Source organism: Solanum dulcamara, chromosome 4 (genome assembly GCF_947179165.1).
Source record: "Solanum dulcamara chromosome 4, daSolDulc1.2, whole genome shotgun sequence".
Lineage (NCBI taxonomy): Eukaryota > Viridiplantae > Streptophyta > Magnoliopsida > Solanales > Solanaceae > Solanum > Solanum dulcamara.
This window is the reverse complement of record NC_077240.1, coordinates 19,014,900-19,023,278: the sequence shown is the minus strand read 5'-3', so window position 1 is coordinate 19,023,278 and position 8,379 is coordinate 19,014,900.

The window sequence follows — 8,379 nt, the reverse complement described above, 5'->3', positions numbered from 1 at the left end:
TACTAAAAGTGACAAAACCTATCAACTTATTTTAATAAATATGAAACAAGTGGTATAATACATTAACTAAATTATCACTTTAGCCCACCAATTAAATTAGTTATCTAAAGTTACCTTCAACTAAATAATCGTAGTTATCAAATAGTCCAAAATACATATTAAAAATTTATGGGATGAGTCTTTTATGAAATAACAAGTTCTAGTACTCAAAATGACCTAATGAGTCGTTACAATTGCAGTCTAAAAAAATGGATAACAATGGAGTAATATGCTAAGAACAAACTTGGATTTAATTTCGGAAACAACCGTCCTACCTTGGTAGGAGTCAAGTCTGCGTACACTTTACCCTTCTCAGACCCCACGTTGTGGATTTCACTGGATCGTTGTTGTATTAATTGTAACTCGAGAGTACCACAATATGACATCCAGACATCCTATGTGTCTCATTCACAACCTAAGTATAGAGGGAATTAGATTCATGTATGCTTATTTGATTCCGTTGGAAAAAAAATAAAATACTAAATTTAAAGTTAACCTTTTTGTAGAATCAGTTATTCTTTAGAATTGCCCACTAATTAATTTGTCTAAAAAAGAAATAGCAAGATGCATAAGCAATTGACACACTACAGATCAAAATTTTAAAGTTGAATTCTAACAAACTAAAAGGCAAGAATATAGCACCTCATCTTTCCAGACATGCAGACACCAGATAGAGAATACCGATTTCAACTAAATACTAAGTTTCTCCCTCAATCAAATGTGAAACTATCAAATCAGTCACAAATAGAAGTGAGAGTGACTCAACTATTTTCATGACAGATAAGAAATAAAACTTTGAGAAATTTCAGTATAACAAGTATCTAATTGTCAACTTATAATAAAATAGAAATATCATTATGCACTATTTGTGAAATCTGGCAAGATACTATAGGTTTTTGTCTCAAAAAGGTCATATAAGGAACAATTATGTCCAGAAAGGAATAGTTTAAACACTGCATATTTCTTGATGGAAGAACGCAACTGAAAATAAAGTAAAATAAGTAAACAAAGTGTAGTTTTCGAAGCTTACTATGGATTCAATTGAGAGAACGAAATCTGAGCCATCTTTTCTTCTTTCGATACCATATCAGGATTTTTGAACTCTAGCGAGAATACAGTATAAAAATCCATCTTAGAAAGGAATTATAAACAATTGTCTAAGAAAAGAGAATTAAATAAAAGAACTACACATGAAAATTTATGTGAGATTGAATCGTTCTGTCCTTTCGGGAATAGAAGAAATAAATCTAGAACTTTCTTTTTTTTGGGAGGTATTTTTTTTCTCGGGTGAGAGACAACAAAATTCTGTTATTTTCCGTTTTCTTTCTCAAGAATCACCCTTTTTTGAGATATAAGTTTCTGGGAAAGAATTATGGAGACTTTCCTCTTCATTGAGTCTCCAACATTCAAATTTCAAAAAAAAAAAACAGAGACTTCAAGTGAGTAAGTATACATTCAAAACAAATTTGATTAGAACAATCAATTTATAAAAATTGCAAACATGCTTCAGAGAACACCAACTGATATATAAAGGATTTTAAAGTGGAAACCTTCTCATTTGAAGAAGGATGGACACCCAGCAAATTCGGTGGCTTTACAATTCTTTTAGTGTCTTCAGAGGTGATGTCTTCATCCTCTTCACCATATAATATCTTGGTAATATACCTAACAATGGATGTAAAAACTATATCAGTCAATGACTTGAAGCTAACGACATCTAAAGAAAATGAAAAAAGTATATAACTGTACTTCTTTTCATTGTTCTGCACTATCAAAATAATAACAAATCAGTTACATAGCTTAGAGGTTCATAAGTTCATGTGCTTGCAACTTGCAAGGTGTGATAACTAAAAGAAAGATTTAATGCTGAAAAGAGCAAATTTTAATTTTAAGCTAAAGAATACACTCCAGATGCTTTAGAAGTAGCAACTCAAAGTGCAAAAAATGTAGAAGTAAGAACCAGAGAAAAAGGAGGAGGGAACTCTTTTTTCCCTAATTGTGCATGGGATAACAGTACAATCTAAAGGAAGTTCCCTGGGCAGTGCTCAGGGAGAAGTCTTCCATTAGAATAGGTAATCGTAATTGGTTAGGCCAAGTACCTCTAAGCCAGAGTTCCCTAGAAATATTTGTACTTTCTTGACAGCAGGAGGCAACTGTAGCTGATCTATGGAGCATTTAAGGGTGGAACCTCATTTTCAGGAGACCACTTAATGATTCCAATCAAAAATTTGATAGAATTGTTAAAAGTTTTGCAATATTTCAAGGATCTTTCTACTGTTGAGGATAGTTTAATATGGTGGATGGTGAGAGACAAGGTAATTTTACTGTCAAATCTGCTGTAAGTTTGATCCCTTTACAGTCTTGTTATTATGGAGGATTATACCATCTTTGTATAGCCTTACTATTTATATAAGATATGTTACATGTTTTCAAAAAAAAAAAAGACCCAAAATATATGCTAGTACTTGCATTTTGAGTGTTGGTCATAACCTATGAAGTAGCCTGCACTAAACCCGCTTACATTGAAGATTAAAGTTCCCTGAAGACAGCTTGGGCATGTCCTACTGATCATGGGCACATTTATGAGCCTATGTGCCATGTTTACCCATCTTTCATAGGCGTTTTGAGAAGATGTTGGAGCTAAATTATGTGTTTTGAATGAAATACCAATCAAGTGTGCACTAAGGCATGTTCAAGTATATGCAGGAGTTTGGAGAAGTACGAGAAATAAAAGAGAAATGCGTTCTGCAGGTGCTATAGTGGAGCGTCGCACCAGAAGTAAAACTTCAGAGGCGCTCTGCAGGCGCTATAGTGGTGTCAACGCCAGGAGAAAAACTTCAAAGAAACATTTTTGATGCTATAGTGACGCCCAATGCCACTACAGCTCCAAAAACTTTTTATTTGTTTATTATTCTGGGTCCGACAATAATTGAATAAGGGCATTTAAATACATTTTTAGGGCTTGTGAGAGAGGGAGCAGCTGCGTTTTGGAGGGGAAAAAAAGAAAGAGCAAGAAGTTTACAGGCATTTTAGGTTCCTTTTCTTCTTCTTTTTCTTGTTCTCATTAATTTGTATGATGCTAAGCACTTATTTCTATCATTTGAACATGAGTAGCTAAGCACCCAAAATCTGGGGCTATGCTCCGAAGTCATGGTTTAATATTATTTGAGCTTGATTGATGATGTTTATTGATTTTAATTACTCTTGTATTCTTGTGGTTATGATTTTAATGTTTGATCAACATTAGAATATATGTATTGTCTACCTTGAATTCGGAAAAGGACAAGTAGATAGATTAAAAAGTGGAAGAAATGTGTTTATACTAGAATAACCTAGGATGATTCGTCTATAGGATGCTCGTGATACATACCTATATACCACGTTTGGTCATGATAAAGGATGATAGTTTAAATGTGTCTTTATTATTTCATGCATATCCCTGCTCAACGATGTAGTTAGGTTAACGATAAAGATAGTCAATTATAGGTCGGAAGAGCATGATTGGATTAATAGCCCTTTTTGATCAGTAATTAAATAACTCCTAAGAGACTGAGATTGAAGAATAGTAAGCTTGACTTCACGTTATGCTATATCCTTAGAATTTCTCGTAATCTAATTAATATACGTAACTACTGCACTGCTTTAATTCGTAGAAATTTTTCTTACATCTAAAATTATTAATAAATTATCTCAAATCCATCACATAATCACAATTAGTGTAGTTCATTGAAAAGAAATAATTCACCTCATTAAGGTCCTTGTAGGTTCGACATCTGGCTTGAAAGAGCTGTTTTACTACTTGAGAGACTACGTATACTTGCGTGTGCAATTGTAGCCATAATAAATTTTTAACGCCGTTGTCGGGGACCTTAAAATTAGGCAACTAGTCTTTTTAAAGTTTCTATATTGATTGTGCTAGTGTTAACAACTTGGTATTAGCTGTAAAAAAAATTTGTAAGTAATTGAGACATTACACTAGGCAGGGATAAGGAGCTTGTAGATCCATTATCCGAGGCTGAATGATTCTTTCAGCAAAAAAGGCAAACAGCGGCTTCGAATACCCAATGCAGAAACTTAATCTGGAGAATAAGCACGACTTAAAAGAAGAGGTTTCACCAGAGGAGGTACCTATTGAGATGGCATCAAGGACAGTGCGTGATGTAGCAGTCCCACTCACAGCAAATGTCACTTCCCGCATCTTGAAACCACCGACTGGAGGTAGCTTTGAGCTAAAATAGAATATGGTGCAACTTTTGCATACTAACGGGCAGTTTACGGGGTCTTCTCACAAAGATCCCTAAGTACACATCTAGAATTTTTTGAAAATCAGTGACACTTACACGCTAACCGGGGTATCTCTTGATTATGTGAAGCTAACGTTGTTTTTCTTTTCGCTGTTGGGGGAAGCAAAAAGGTGGTTGAAGTCAGAACCACCAAACTCCATAACTATGTAGGACGGATAATTTGCATGGATTATCTCAAGTTGAATGAAGCTACAAGAAAATATCACTACCCAGTTCTTTTATTGATCAAATGCTAGAAAGGTTGGCGGGGCAGGAGTACTACTGTTTCTTGGATGGATATTCAGGATATAATCAGGTCTCAATTGCACCTGAAGATCAGGAAAACACTACGTTCACTTGTCCCTATGAAATATATACCTTTAAGCGTATGCCATTTGGCTGAGCAATGCTCTAATAACTTTTCAAAGGAGTATGATGACAATCTTTCATGACATGGTCGAAGATTTTGTGGAAATTTTTATGGATGACTTCTCAGTCTTTAGAAAATCATTCAATTTGTGTTTACAGAACTTAGACAAGGTTCAAAAAGACAAATCTTCTTCTGAACTGGGAAAAATATCGTTTTCTAGTAATGGGAGGGATTGTATTAGGTCACAAAGTGTCAAAACAAGGGCTGGCAGTAGACAAAGCTAAGATAGAAGTGATAGAGAAGTTACCACCCCTGATTTTAATAAAAAGAGTGCGTAGTTTCTTAGGGCATGCAGGGTTCTATAGAAGGTTCATCCAGGATTTCGCAAAAATAGCCAGGCTCATGTGCAGTTTGTTGGAAAAGGAAATAAAGTTCACATTCGATGATAAGTGTATCCAGGCCTTTGAGTTACTGAAAAAGAGACTAACGAAAGCTCCAATCTTGATTGCTCCCAACTAGGGTTACTTTTTGAGCTTATGTACGATGTCAGTGATATAGAAATAAGAGCATTATTGGCAAAGAGAAGAGAGAAGATCTTCCACTCCATTTATTATGCAAGCAAGACTCTTGATTCAGCTTAGGTTAACTACACAATCACTGAGAAGGAGATGTTGGCGCTGGTTTATGCATTCGACAAGTTCAGATCTTATCTAGTAGGTACTAAAGTAATTGTTACACTGTCCTTGCATCTCTTAGGTTCCTATTCAACAAGAAAGATACAAAGCCATGACTTATAAGATGGATCATGTTGTTACAAGAATTTGACATTGAGATCAAAGATCGCAAGGGTTGTAAGAATCAAGTTGTCGATCACTTTTCTAGGTTAGAGAATTCGACACATGTTGGGGAACATATGTAGATCAAAGAAAAATTCTCTGATGAGCAACTTTTAGCTCTAGAGTTGACTGAATTATCGTGGTACATCGATATAGTCAATTACCTAGTGAGTTGGGTGTTTTCCTAGATATAACCTCACAAAAGAAGAAAAAGTTAAAACATGAGGCTCGATTCTACATATGGGACGAGCCTTACTTATTCAAGTAGGGAATAGACCAAATGGTAAAAAGGTGTGTACCAGAAATCGAGTGCGCCAAGTGTTAGATAGTTTCCACTCATTGCTATATGGTGGTCATCATGGAGGAGAGTGCACTGCGCATAAGGCACTTCAATCTGGGTTTTTTTGGCCTACATTGTTTGAAGATGGTGCAGGGTATGTGATGAACTATGACCAATGCCAACAAATAGGAATTATCTCAAGAAGACACGAAATGCCATTGAGATACATCTTTGGAAGTCAAAATTTTGATGTATGGGGCATGGGCTTGATGGGTCTGTTTCCATAATCTTATGGAAATCAATATATCTTAGTGGAATTAGATTACATGTTCAAGTGGGTTGAAGTCGTAGCTCTTCCCACCAATGACTCAAAAGTGGTGACCAAGTTTCTAAAGAAGCACATCTTCACTCGATTTGGCATTCCTAGAGCAATTATCAACGATGGAGGATCACACTTCATAAATCAAACAGTGAAGAATCTCTTGGCTAAGTATGGGGTGATATATAAAGTGGCTACGACATATCATTCGTAAACCAGCGGGTAGGTCGAGATATCCAACGGAGAGGTGAAACCGATATTACAAAGGACGGTGAATACACAAAGGAAATATTGGTCAGAGAAGTTAGATGAAGCACTTTAGGCATACCGAACAACATACAAAACACCCATCGGGACCTCTCAATATCAGATGGTATTTGGTAAAGCATGTCACTTACTGGTTGAGTTAGAGCACCAAGCCTATTGGCAATCAAGAAGCTGAATCTTATCCCAGAGTTAGCAGGGAGAAAGCGATTGGACCAATTGCATGACTTAAAAGAGTTTAGGCTCCATGCCTATGAAAATGCCAAGCTTTACAAGGAGAAAACAAAGTGATGACATGATAAGCACATCATTAATTGCACTTTCGAACTAGGGCAAGAGGTACTTCTTTTTAACTCTAGACTCAAACTTTTTCCAGGGAAGTTAAGATCCAAATGGAGTGGCCCTTTTGAAGTGGTGTGTATGACACCTCATGGAGTTGTGAAACTGCGGAATTCATAAAAAAGTTCACATTTTTAGTTAATGGACAAAGAGTCAAGCACTACTTTGATAATGATGTGGACCGTGAAGAGGAAGCTGTAGAGCTTGAGGATGAATGATGGAGATGTGGAGTCGTGGAGTCGTACCGCAATGGTAAATCAGGCGCTACACGGGAGGTAGTTTGTGATTGGTATAACCATATAGGACTTAAAGTTTGTAATTTTGCTTTTAAAATAGATTTTGATTGTGTGAATATTTTTTTTAGACATAGATAAGGTGTCGTGCCACGACAAAAAATAAGGCGCTAAATGGGAGGCAACCCACCATTGTTTATATAACATTGTGAAGTTGATGCGCAGAATGACAGGAGATAAGGCAGAGCAAGGAAAAACGACATGTAACGTGAAGAGTGAAAAATTTGGAGAAAAATCAGGCTGGAGCTATAGTAGCACGCCGCGCTAATGTCCAAATTTTAGAAGATCTCTGTAGGGGATATAGTGGCTCGCTAAGGCATATACTAAACTACTGAGGCTTAATCTAGGTGCTATAGTGGCGCACCGCCCCACTAACGTGCTAGTAGTGGGTTCGGGCTAAAGATCAGAAAATTTAAGTTAAAAACCACCAAAACCCTCCAACTACCCCATTATCTCAACTTAAACTCTACCATTACCCAACCCCCACTCTCTCACAACCTTTCCCCTTCATCTGCCCATTCTAATTTCTCCTATAAAAAAAATCTTCCCCAACACCTATATTTTAAAACTTCAAAACACTACTTAATTTTCTTTGTCTAGCCACCCACCATTCCTAAAACTCCACCATTGTCCAAATCTAATTTTTCCCCCTTTCTAAACTTTTCTTTTATCTTCTCCAGTGGCACCTAAAGGAAAGCAAGTAGAATAAAGAGTAGGTAGCAAAAGGTCTCGAAAAAGTGGGGCTTCTACATCGACAGAACAAGCAAGTTCAAGAATACCACCGCATCGATTCGATAAGTAGGTGGTAGAGGAATATGGGTTAGACTGGTTTGAGTCCCAGAAAGAGGCAAAGTACATAGGAGATGAGTATGTCAATGAGGGTAGGCTGTAGGCAGAATTTCCCCGAATTCATGAGATGGTATACAATTTGGGTCTTCAATTCATATTTGAAGAATAAGGTGAGTAAAATTTAATTTTCGTCCGTGAATTTTATGTGAATTGGAACACTGACCAGTCTAGTGGCAATAAGGTGGAGGTTAGGGGTAAGACTATACGTTTTACCACTAGAGCGTTGAATGAATTTTTGGGGACGCCCTATTGTGATTATTCTGAATACTTGGATATGAAAGAATAACCACCTTTTAGAGATATTCATCATACATTGTGCGGTGTTAATTCTGTTGCATGATGGAATAGGGCAAAGGACACTGGAAGGCACACTACACTATATTATACACATTTTAATAGTGAGACTAAGGTGTGGTTGAAAATTGTTTGTAGTGTATTCTTGCCAAGTAAGCATGTGTCTGATGTTACGCGAGATAGGATTGTTTTGATTTATCGCTTGATGAGAGG